A 13977-nucleotide genomic window follows, 5' to 3' on the forward strand; every position below is an offset into this window, starting at 1 on the left:
AGTATAGATCTCTCGATAACACTAAAAGGGCCACACCAGCTGCAAGTTTTAGCGTGGAACTATACGCTTCTCTGTTACGTTGCAAACATTAAAAACATTGCCCCACCACGAAAAGTATAACGTTTCCCTTTGGATGGACAGAATTTTTGTAGGTGGAGCTTAAAGTTAACATTGAGACACTGACTGGTCAGTTCAAAACACAGCCAGATAACTTTTCGTAAACCAACTTTGGTAAATTGTAGTAAGCAGAAGTTAGAAAGAGTTGTTCCCGAGACAGCGAGGTGTGTGGAGCTGCGCCGCCCGCCGCCCCCTGACGCTGCCTAACCAACGACAAGGTAATGAAAGCACGCGATGCCGCATACGAGCGTACAAGGCTTCACTCAGAGCTGCAGAAGTCTCATCTGTTACACCCCCTTTCTACGTAATACTAGTGTCGATCGTCAATTAAACTTCGTGGTATTCACATTTGCTATTAGCAGTTAAAATCTGAAATGTGATGATTTTTCTGTTATATAATTATTGAGAAGCCACATCAGCCACTGTAATTTATGACAAGTTAAATAAGTAATTAAAGATAATTGAGGGTCACTGTAGACCATTTTGATAGTTTTCTCTTTTATGAAACACAGCTTAAACCTAGATTATAGATGTGATATGGCATAGGTCATCCTTCGATCCATTATAGAACTTGGAAACCCATGTAGGGAATATTCGTTCACATTTTTGTTGAACGCAGTTGGTTTTCATCATCCTGTATTAAAATATTTCCTTTTATCAATAGTGCAATTTATAAACAATGTTTTGTGAGTAGAATAAAAATTCCAATGGCAAACTTAACTACTTTCTCGACGTTATTTTACCAGCTAACTAAAAATAGGAAAGCCTTGAACCCCTTCCACTAAATTTAGTTAGTATTTAGATTCTTTTACAGGGAGTGCAGTGGAGCTGACTCTGAGATCATTAAGTATTTGATTATATCATCGCTAGTCTCACTGAACTATTCTGAACTCTACATGTCATGCGTGGTCTGGCGTCTTCTTACCAGCAACAGGTCCCAAGTTCAAACTAGTCAATTCCCTAAAATCGCGCTCAGAGCGTCGTTTCGCGAAAGTGATAGGGAGACACGACTTAGAACAAAGAGACACCACGCAAAATGTTAGACAGTTACTCTTCTGATTCTTTATGGCTTTTCTATAGGTTCGTGCTGATAACACTAAGTCTTTCCAAGTTCTTCCCTGTAAAGGACTGACCACATTTTGCATTTCAATCAATCATGAGTCTAGGCGTGCTTGTGTTTGTTTGGGAGTCAGGATGTAACTTTAGACAGACTTTTCTCATCATCCAAACAATTTGGAGAAAGACTCGAACATTTCATTTAGAGATGTTGCTGCACTGCGATTTGCGACGCAACAAATCTAACACAACACGGCCTCACATCAACTACCGAAAAATGCCTGCTCACAACATACTGGTTGAATGTACATGTGTTGTTTACAGTTGTGCTGTACAAGCTGCCACCGTAGTTCCTCCGTTGACATCGGCTATACAACAAGAATAAAATTAGTCTCTGAACTTTTTGGAAGGACGGTTTAGCATTGTTCGTTCCCGAACTACCGGTATTATTAATATTTATTCTTTGCAGGTGACGTGAGTACTGATAGCGTAAATACAGGACGAACACACAATTATCGTCCTGGTATAAGTATAGCAGGGCATTAGCGAAATCACATAGGATATCTGCCATCACTACCTAAATATACATCAGTGGTGGTGAAACGTCTCGCGAAATGCCGTGAAACTGGCTCTGACGTAAGCAAACCAGAAGCTGACGTGTCAGACACGTATGTGGATGAAACAATATCAACCGCTGATCTTAAATCATTAAGTAAGAGCCCAGAGCGAATTATTCGCCGCATTCTCACTGGAAGCTGGGGTCGGCTGTGCATCAACTATGTGAATTTCTGCCACGCATAAAGAACAAAATGCAAATTTTCATATCGTTACAGTCTCTTTGCAGAATGAATAGTGCACAAAATGAACGAATATTATCTTTGCGCCTACGACGTACTGTTTAGGGATGAGGCTAATTTCTGTGTGAACGAAAAAGTAAATAAACAGAAATACAAAAACTGGTCAGTTGTCAATGCACACTGAATAAACCCATCGAACTAAGTTGGCGCATTGAAAATGATGGTTAAAGCAGAAAACAGTCTTCTCGTGGTATTGGATGGTTGTTCATTTGCAGTTGGCCGCGCGGTGTAGCCGCGTGGTTTTAGGTACCTTGCCATGGTTCGCGCTGCACCCCCCAACGGAGGTCGAGTCCTCCGTCGGGCATGGATGTGCGTGTTGTCCTTAGTGCAAGTTAGTTTAAGTTGGATTAAGTAGTGTGTAAGCCTAGTGATCGATGGCCTCAGCAGTTTGGTCCCATAGGAACTTACCACAATAACAGTATAATACCATTTGCAATTATTAGACGAAGATGCGCTAACGTCGCAACTGTCTGGAAACGGGGCATAGCCAACTTCCTTTTAAAACATTGGTGCCTACCTCGTTAAGGTCCTGACATTGATGCATGTTCAGTATCCCAGGTGGTTTTCAGAGATGTCCCTGAATCGGTTCTGGCGGATGCTAGGATGGTACCTTCGAAAGGTTTTGGCTGATTTCGTGTCCTATTCTTACTAATTCCGAGCTTGCGCTCAGTTTCCAATGACAACGTTTGTAGATGAGACGTTCAGTCTTAATAACTCTTTCCCATCTTGTTGAGATTAAACACGGTATGACGGTTACTTCGAAACAGTGTTCACTCAACAAAATAGGCGGAAATTCAACAAAAGGGAATATTTTGTTTCATCGCTGATGGAGAGCTTTATAAAAGCCATTAACTACATTATATATTAAAGAGCTGCACTTTTTATTTTATTTTTTGGCTAGCGGTACCGATGAAATTCTAACTGCTCTGGAGGTGTTAACCTGCACGCCTTTTGTACCTGTCCCTGAGTTCTCCAAACGTGTTTACGCGCGCCACCAGTCCTTCTACCTGGTACTCTGAACTTGTCTACACGTAGACACGTTCAGAGTACCTCCTGTAGCAATACTTTTCCTCAGCAGTAGTTAATAACAGTATTATTTTCCGAATTTCGGACAGGTCGATGTTATCTCAGTTGCTTTTCTGAAAACATTAATATAGTGTTATACACAGTATGTAATATATCAAGCTAAAATTTTTGAAAACGTATTACTTTATAAAACGTTTTGGTATTGATGTCATAATCGATAAGTGCTAGTTCTGAATACACAGTTACAGTTATTCTTTTTAGAAACATTTGAAATTACGATCTACTGCTACTCTTAAAATTTATATTATTAATTACGCAATACTGTACTGGTGACTATGTTTATTTCTGGATTCGTTTATGAAATAATTATCAAAAGTAATGATGTAACAGAAACTAGGAGAAAATCATTTGTTACGAAAAATTGTAAGCACTTTGGAACATGGTTATTTCAGAGTATGAGAGTGGTAAGCATGTCTCTAATGTGATCCGACGTGTATTTGTATTTTGTGCGAACTATGTAATTTCGGCTTCATTAATGTGAAAAATCAAGAGACTCTATGATATACCAAAATGTGAAAAAATTTATTTACGTATAAAATAAAATTCAGCAACGACAATCTTCAAATTAATTTCGATCAGTTGAACCGTGAGGACATAAAATGTGACATTTTCAGTTTCAAGGATCAGAGCCCTGGACGAGAAGAACTGGAGCCTACTCAACATGACAAGCTAACTAAACTAGAATGTTTACTGTAGTCTTCGCTCCTCTCAAATCTTCATGAGAGGCTAATGTGGACAATAAATGGAATTAAGAAGGAGGGGGGAGATTACAGTCTTACACCATTTTTGACTGAACATTATACAACAGTCACTCTTAATTAAATATAATTGTTAGTACAATGCAGGGTTATGAATTGTAGAATCAGAGTATTTAATGATTCATGAAATGTTTTATTTAAGTACAAGGTCATTGAGAAGTATGTCCGGGGTCTGAGAAGACAATTGCACATAAACTATGAGACATTCAGAAAAATTCCACATATCGGTGGATAAGGCATCTCTCTAAGTTTCCTTTCGTATTACGCAAGCAGGATTAGTAGCATGGGACGGAGGGGGCAGGGGGGCGAGGTGAGCTGGCATGTCAGAATGAATAGAAAAACTATGCACTCGATACTGCCGCATCAAATTCGAGCTTGCATCTAGGCAACCCAGTGAAAAGATTTTCAGAGCAGGTTGCTGTCATAAACTCCTGGGCAATTCGTGTAAGCGACTTCAAGGAATTTCACGCACGTTTTGACGTTTACAGTATCACAAACTGTGGCCATATCGAGCGCCTGTAATGTGAGTTAAAATCTTGCAGAGGTGCTATGTACACTGATGAGCGCCCATTACCTGTGTCTTGTAGTTTTCGCTCCGTCGTCTTCTGAAACTCCAGATTTAGTTAGGAATTAGCCTAAGTAATATGCGTTATAACAATCATGAACTGTGCCAGGACCAACCTTAGTACCTATACCAGCTGCAACTGTCCCGAGACCGTATGTTACAGACTATATCGTATTTTGAATACTTAGAGTCTGTAACAATATTTTAGTTGTAAAAAATACGTGCAGGTCTAAAATTTCGCTATCAATTAAACTATGAGGGTACAATCACTTGTCTATGTATTTATATTAGATTCATCTCAAACCACAGTCATAAAATGTTACTGATATTTTTTTAGAAGTGCAAGCATAGTGCGGTAATAAAAAGCAAATTGTGTATAGATGCATGTTATTCAACTAGAAACGTGCACTGTAAGAGTTTAATCGGCTGTCAATGCCTTTAACTTAAACTAAACAGCAATCAGCAGCGACTTGTGGATTAGAAAGATCATTATTCGCCTATTTAATTATAATCCTCCTTTTTTAAGAAATACTTTTTTATCTGGATGTGTATCCACAGTCATCCATTTATATTTTCATTTCAATATTATTGGCTATGTCAGCTACTTATATTTCCAGTCTTCTCAATAGTCTGATGCGTCCCACCATGAATCCTTCTCTTCTTATCCTGTGTCAGCCTTTTGATCTCAGAGTAGCAGTCGCAACCTTTGTCCTCAGTTATTTTCTGTATGTCTTCCAGTCTCTGTTATCCTCGACACGGAAGTTATTCTGTGATGTCTTAACACGTGTACTACCACACTGTCCCTTCTCGTTGTCTGGGGTTTTCATATCTTTGTTTTCTATCCAACTCTGTGGAGAAGCTCCACATTTCTTACATTATCAGTCCACCTAATTTTCAACATTCTTCTCTAGTGCAACATCTGATATGTTTCAACTGTCTTCATCTCCGGTTTTCCCACAATACATGTCTCACTACCATACAATGCTGCGTACATTCTCAGATATTTCTTCCTCAAATTAAAGCCTTTGTTTGATACCAGTAGACCTTGTCAGGATTGCTCTCTTTGCCATTGCTAGACTGTTTTTATGTCCTCCATGATCCGTGCGTCACGGTTTATTTTGCTGCCTAGATACTAGAATTCCCTGACTTCATCTACTTCGTGATCACCAATCCTGGTATGAAATTTCTCGCTGTTCTCACTTCTACTAGTTCTCATTACATTTGTCGTTCTTCGATTTTCTCTCAATCCGCATTCAGTACTCATTAAGCCTGGTCATTCCATTCAACAGATCCTGTAATTCTTCTTCACCTGCCCTGAGGATAGCCATGGCGTCAGTGAATCTTGTCATTGATATTCTTTCACTTTCAATTTAAACCCATCATTGAATCTTTCTTTTATGTCCATCATTGCTTCTTCGGAGTGTAGATATAGCAGTAGGGACGAAAGACTACACCCTTTCCTGATACCATTTTCAATCCTAACACTTCGTGCCTGGTTTTCCCCTCTTCTCGCATATCGCCAGTCTTCCCTAACAGCTTACCCCTATCTTTCTCAATGAATTCGTACATCTTGCATCCTTTTTCATTGCCGAACTCTTTTTTCTGGTCGACAAGTCCTATGGAGGTGTCTTATACTAGCATTAGTATAAATATTTCAGAATATATTTAATAAATTGTACTACCCTTACCATAACGATTTCAGAATAATAACCGAAAATGGCTAGTAAAGCAATCCTGAGCCAATTGTGGATACGTAACCGCGTCACGACGACTGTTACCTGGCGACCTATGAACTAGACTCATAACACATGCAGTCATGCAGGGCAGTTGGTGGACAAGGCAATTAGCACAGAGTCGAGGCCTGGGGTACCAATGCAAGTGGCCGCAGCCGGTGGTAGCCGCCCTGATTTCCCACAAGGACCCTCCATCTGCCCCCCTCCCTTTCCATGCAACGTCACCCGTGGCGAGCCCATTTCCCGCACGCCCGACTTCTGTACCAACCCCCTCAAAACTCCTACCAGCCAACCCGCTGGGGCCGTCTTGTCGCGGGAGGCTGCTCCTTATTTGCATACTTAAATTAATACGCTGCCTGTCGTTCGCATCTTTACGTAGTTTGCCGGTATACTGGACTTGATGCAACTTCATCCTCAAGTACTCAGGTATTCCGGTGGAGGTGGCGCACAGACACACAAGTTGATTATGCACTGGTCCGTGGAGACCGGTTCTGGCGCTCAGCAGACTGCGACGCAAGACGCTCCGCCTTCGTGTTCATTCGAGGCGCTACGTTATGTCTCGAACTCGTCAAATCCATTACAAAAAAACCACACGCAGACGCTTCTGCTTCGTTGCGCAACGACTCGGAGTTTATTCCGTTGGGGCAGAAACAGAATACCGAAAATGGAACTGTCGCTTAATCGCTGAAGAAATATGCAGCAGCGTGAGCTACTGGAATCGTTTAACATATTTGCCGATCAGACGAAATTTCAGAAGACAGCATAGTGCGATTAATTCGCTTTTACAGGAAAGAGATTCAGCGCACGAATTAGCAGTGTATGCAAATAGCATTTGCACATAGAAAATTATATTTCAGTGTATTCTTAGCAGACACTGAGAACGACACGTACCCACAATCAGAAAAACGGACAAGGCTTTCCGACCTTTTAGACTGCTTGTGAGGATATTAGAGACTTCGAACTGTTGCTGAAGCATTCAAAATTCTGTCATGAGCCCAGTTTTGTTTTATGTAAGAAAATCAGTGATTAAATTATCTGCAAATTATTATTCTGTATTCTCAATGAGAAAGGTTTACCATTAGAAACATCTGCGGCCATAAAACTGATACTAGCGAGTGACGAAGCCTACATTAATTTCGTGAAATTAATGAATTTACTAACAAAATGAAGGTACGACAAGAGTATTAAAGAAATCTAAATGTGTTGTATTAAAGAAATACAAAACTGACTAGCAAAATCTGCATATAACGTTCAGAAGCTGGACTCCATTTTCGGATCTCCCGAAAGCGCATGAGACGTGTCAGGCCAACCTGATGACCATGGTACCCTCCATTGCCAACACGTGACTCCACAATGAATCGGTATATATTTAAATAATTTTCGTCCTCTGTGCCACATTAATTAGTTAATGTTTAACACATGATGTTAATCTGTGTGTATGAAACTACTGGGCGGCTTAAGACTCATAAGTAATTACTAAAAATAATTAAGAATGAAATTACTGCACACAACTTAGTAATACGGCACGCATAAAGTGACATCTGCTGTCAAATCAGTAACGAAGCCAGTCATATTTTAGTTCTCTTATTAACTTTCCGTTACAATGTAGAGATCTACTACAGAAATACCTTCTCTGTATTCTTGGGACAACCGATAAAAGAAATTTGATCACTACTGTTATAGCTTGTGGCTCTTCTTGTAGATAAATATTTCTGTCGTAGCAGCCTCTTATTTAAAGGGCCCGCACAACTGACACCCCAGAGGGGTTGCTGACCTCCTCGCAGGACCGTGGGGAGAAACATCACCAGTGGATATAAACAAACAGACTTTACAAATAAACACGGACCATAAAAAATTTTATGTTGATATGACAGTATGCCATCTTAGGCAATTTATAACACTTAAAACACTTGATAATGGCACTTTGGAGCCGAACTCATGATTGTGTAAGTGTAAATATAACACTGTAAATAAACAAGTTTAATGGTGGTACTGATTTTAGAGAAACACGGAACTACTTCGCCAGGCATGTGACAGTGTTCCCCAACCGGAACTCATGTGGCTCATGTAGCACTCCGCCGACCAGGCTCTGTAAGCATGCCCGAGCACTCACAATGGCAGTGTTCACCTACTGCTAGGAACAGCTCCCGCCAGTACATACGCATGGCATAGCATTGTATACACTCGCCGTAGCATTGTAGCAGCATGTTGTATTGTATAATTAGTAGCGTAGACTTTGGATGGTATTTTTTCCATTGTCTTCTTTCCTTATCTGGTTTGCTGCCACAAAAGCTTTGGGGTTTTCTTGTTGTTCGGGTGTTTCAAACTTAGTGTATGCCAAGAAGGGTTTTTTTTTCTTTACATATAATAAAGTGTGTTCAAATTGACTGTTAGTTCTTTCCTGCCGACTGTAGGACACTACAGCTATGGCAATGAAGATAAAACATTCATTTTCGAACCTAATGGCCTCTTCCGAGGAACTTCTTCAGTCCTCGGTGGAAATTCTACAGCAGATTCCTGTAGCGCACACGCGTTCTCTCTCGCCAGGGTTGCAAGACGTGGCTCACAGAGTTGATTCCATCGCAGGTAAATCGAACACATTGCACGTGGCTCCACCGATGTTTCCAGCTTTTGACAGGTGTGTCGAACCATGGTCGAACAACATTTACTGGCACAGGGGATCCACGACTTTATTTAGCAACAGTCTTACCACACCTGTATTGTTTAATTCAACAATTGAACCCTCAGCAGTCCCCTCGTGATCTCTCATTTCCCCGTGTTAAAGGCTGCCTTTTTGAGTACTTTGGCACACAAATACACGTCACCCCCCGCCCGTCAGACTTTTCCTTGTCGAAAGTCACTTGTTGAGACATATTGGAAAAGGATTACGGCACTCCAGGGTCTCCCCCGCGATTGTAAATTCCGGTGCGCCAACCTTGCCTGCAAGCAGTCTTACGCCGCTTCATTGGTTCGCGATGTGGTGGTGTTTCACACACCAGACGAGGGTCTCCGGGCTGGTATTTTTAAGTTACAGGACCTTGACACCTGTCCGCCAATCATTCGTGTGTTTGAATAGTCTCACCGGCTACAACCACCGTATCTTGATCTAGCTGTTTTCGTGGCGCACCAGTTGCCTAGCGCCGAGCAGGAGTCTCGTCGATCCGTTGCTCCATCCTGTGACAGGAAGTCTTTCAACCGGCTTCCATCCTGTCCAGACTGTTTCTGGACTCACCAATGGTCGGAGTGGCCCCACTGGCGAGCAAGATGTACTGCTTGCAGCCGAGCGGATCATATCGCTGTGGTGTGTCAGGCTTAACAGAAATACCGCGTAGTTGCGACAGTTCCTGCAGATGCACAAGCTCGTAACAAATCGTCACCTCAGAACATGGAGGCCTCGCATTCCACTGACGGCCAAGTATTCTCCATCGTTCCCCAGTCGGGTGTCCATTTTCTCCTTACATTGGAAGTCACGCATATTCCAGTGGTATTCCAAACTGACACAGCTTCATCCATTTCTGTTGTGAATGGTGGCACATACAAAAGTTTGGGCTTTATCCCCGTACACTCGCACCTTGCACAGTTTCAGTTATCACTCTAAATCAGTCGATGGCGTTTTCTCAACACAGGTCTCTTACAACAGTCCTTCCTTCACTGCCTAGTTTTATGTGGTTGGATACCCCGACGCTACTAACCTTCTGGATGTGGACATTTTCGGTCATCTCTGTTTTTTAATTTAAAAAAAAGGCTAGTCAGGTCCCCTTAGCTCTCCGCAACAGCTTGTAGGTGGAACTTTGCCGCTTACAAGATGAACGCATCCTATCTCCCATCGCGCACAATCGCTAGGCAACGCCTATCGTGACAGTCGGGAAGCCGAAGGTGCTTTACGCATCTGTGGCGATTTCAAGGTCATGGTCAATTCTCAGTCATCGATCCATACCCTGCCCCTTCGGTGAATGACTTACTCATACGTATTAAGGGTTCGACTGTTTTCGCCAACACTGATTTGCGCGGTGCTAGCGGATTCTCCACTGCAATCGTTTTGGGTAGTCCCTCGACCGCAAAAGGCGCTGGAGGATTTTGATAGTCTCAGCGGGAGTGGTGATCATCATGCAGGAGACGTAAGGGTATCCCAACTCTGAGACGATTAGTATGAGCCACTGGGATCCATGAAACGGCACTGCAAAATCCAAAGGGAGACGTCCCCAATGAGCAGCTGCCTCTGGCCACGAAAAATATGGTGCAGGGGTGCTGCCTGATGTTTTTGGCAGATGGTGCAGGTTGACACGAGAGAGGCAATGTCTTTATCTAAAACGCGCCAATAAAGTTTTTGGCAGGCTAGCTGCTTGGTGAGGATGATGCCCCGATGGCCAGCATGGAGGCGGTCGAGGACACAGTGGCACAACGCATGCGGTAGGACCACCTGGGGAATGTCGGAATCCATGCAAAAGGATGACGTCACTGCGAAAAAGGAAACTGCTCCGATGATCCCAAAAATGCAGCACCTCTGCATCGCAGATGCTACGATGGCTGGTCAGCCAACCCACAGGGATCTGGCACCACAGAGCTTACAGTGTCTGATCCTGAGTGGTGGCCCACTGGACTGCATCAGCATCCAATGGAAGAGCATCCAGAGCTGCGTCCAAGTCCTGTTCCACATGGAAACAAACCAAGGGGGAGGCATCAAACTCACTGTCTGATCCTGCAGACAGCTGGCACAGAAAATCTTCGTTTGCGTGCCCTCCAGAGGTGCGATAGACAATATCAAGTCCAACGTCGCAAGGAAGAGCACCTTCTTGGTGGGCGCTGCTGCACCCGGGTGAAAACAAAGAATTTAGTTCAGTCTGCAGAGTGAAGTGACGAACATACACGAAATCTCAGAATTTTGTCAGGGCAAAAGTCAGCGCCAAAGCTTACTTTTCAATTTGACTATGTTTGGTTTGAGCGTCAGTCAATTATTTGGATGCGAAAATCTCCTGCCAATTAACGCCGTCGGCCACACGCGAGAGGACCGCACGCAGACCGTAGTCCGATGCATCAGCGGCGACGATGAGGGCAGAGAAGGATCATAACCGGCCAGACAAGAAGGGTGGGAGAGACAGAGCTGACTTGAGAAATGTGAAAGCCTGCTCACATGTCGTGTCTAACATCCAATGCACACCATTGCGCTATAATCCGGTCAGAGGCACCGAAATATCGGCGGCGTGGGGTACAAAACGCCGATAGCAGTTAATCTGACCGAGGACAGATTGAAATTGATGGGAGGAGGCAGGTTTTGAATCACCTTGACACACTCCTTAGAAGTGTGGAGGCCGCGGGCATCGTTAGTGAACCCGAGGTAACTGACCTCTAAGCAAAAAAAGTCATGCTTTTCCTTCCGGCAACAGAGGTTACCCTTGGAAAAACCTGAAACAGCCGATTCGTCATGTCCACAAGGTCTATCACGGACGAGCCACCGACGGGGACATACTCCAGATTATTGGTCGCACCGGGCACCAGGCTTGTGAGGAATTCCAAATAGCTGTCAATGCCAAACGGAAGCCAGCTGCACCAGAAAAGACCACACAAGTTATTGATGACTAGGATATGCTGTGATTCTTCGTCTAGTGGCAACTAGACCCCCCCCCCCCCCCCAGAGGGGTTACTGACCTCCTTGCAGGAGCATGGAGAGAAACACTGCCATCGAATATAAACAAACAGACTTTGCAACTACACATAGAACTACTTCGCCAGACAACATGTAACAGCGTTCCACCAATTGGAACTCATAAGTCTCATGTAGCACTCCGCTGACCAGGCTTTATAGGCATGCCCAGACACTCAGAACGGCAGAACCTGCCGCTAGGAACAGCTGCGGCTAGTACTTACGCTGGTCCTAGCATTGTACACTATCGCCGTAGCTTTGTAGTAGCAAGTTGTATTGTGTAATTATTAGAATAGATTTTTGGTCAATATCTTTTTTTCCATTGTCTTCATTCCTTTGTGCTTTGTCACCACAACAGTTGTGGTGTTTTCTTGCTGTTATTGCGTTTAAAACTTACTATATGCCAAGACGGCGTTTTTTTTCTTTAATTAAAATAAAGTGTTGACTATTCGTTCTTTCCTGCCAACCGCTGGCCACTACAGTTTCCCTTATTTTTAAAAGTCACTCTGCCTCAAAGACAGATCAAATACAGATAGCAATCTTGATGCAAATTGAAGACAGTGTTTGTTTGCAGATTTAATTCGTAAATGCAGAATAAATGGCACCAAAATCTGTGGAAACTGAATGTAACAGAATCGTACGAATCTAATATTAACAGCACGTCGACGAAACTTTCAAATGGTTCAAATGGCTCTGAGCACTATGGGACTTAACTTCTGAGGTCATCAGTCCCCTAGAACTCAGAACTACTTAAACCTAACTAATCTAAGGACACCACACACACATCCATGCCCGAGGCAGGACTCGAACCTGCGACGGTAACGATCGCTCGATTCCAGACTGTAGCGCCTAGAACCGCTCGGCCACTCCGACCGGCTGACGAAACTTTCAGAAAATATGGAACGAAAATGTAGTTCATAGAGTTATATGTGGATGACGAGCTAATGAAGCTAATTTAGCCGAAAGGGGGAAGAAATATTTACCACTATGGTAATGTTTGTCTAGGTCATTATATTGAGATTAATAACCCAACAAGAAATTGGCTTGACGAGGGAGGTATGCTAGCTAGTCAGTGCAGAGGTACAAAGACGCTGTGCCAGCGTGGCGTAATGGTTAGCGTACCTTTCTAGGAGCAGAAAACCTGAGATCTAGTCCTGGGTAGGACAAAATTTTCATTCGTCCCTTCATTCTACATATGTGCATCATAGATGCGTGAGACTTGAAAAGGTCTGTGGAATCATATCGTTTCAGTTGAGTCAACAAGAATTGGATAACACAACAAATATTCTAAAAGTACACTGAAACCTTACTAAGATATCAAGAACCTCGCCGAAAAAGTAGTTGTTTTTAACGAGAACAACAAGGTAAAAGCTCTGACTGCCTACTTGCCTGGGTGAGTTACTGAAATCCCTAAATTTGGTGGGGACCGAATAAAAACGTACGTTAAACTAATATTTTTCGATTTAAACATTTACTTCTGCGTTGATAACCCGTCAAAAGATCTCTCGGCATTTTCAGATGACCTAGAATGATTCTGCCCCCCCCCCCCCCCCCCAACACCACTAATTTCTACCGTCGGTGTCTTATAATATATGGTTTGAGATGTGCGATTACTCTGTGTATTTTATACTTCGAGTTCATAATGTCTGAAAAGACGCTTCGATGTCAACATGTGACGGAAAATGGAATCATGTTGTATTTCTTAGCTTTATTTTGACATGACATGTAATAACCCACGACTGTTTTTTGTTTGTAGTAGAATACTTTACATGTTACGTAACAAACTGGACGTCCTCATTACCTGAACCTTGTCCTACTGTTTGGTTAAGCGCATATTGGCTGCTTTCTGGTACCCGATTTTAGTCTGACTGACAGGCTTTCCAAGTTTCAACGAAAGTATTGTGTTCTCCTTCGACTCCCTGTATTTAAATTTGTGGCATATGTTTGTACTGGTATTTTATATTTTAAATTTACATCGCTTGTCATATCGCGCCAGTTGTGGTGAATGTAGCTTTTTATGAAGGATTGCGCAGCGTCATATTCTGGAATTTAACAGATATATTGTGTAACCTTTTATCACTATAAAGTCAGTTCCATTTGCAAAAGGAAATACTTCATTACAATAAATTGGTTCGTAGCCATCAGATACACGGTATAGCACATG

This window comes from Schistocerca americana, chromosome 4 (genome assembly GCF_021461395.2).
Source record: "Schistocerca americana isolate TAMUIC-IGC-003095 chromosome 4, iqSchAmer2.1, whole genome shotgun sequence".
Taxonomy (NCBI): Eukaryota; Metazoa; Arthropoda; class Insecta; order Orthoptera; family Acrididae; genus Schistocerca; species Schistocerca americana.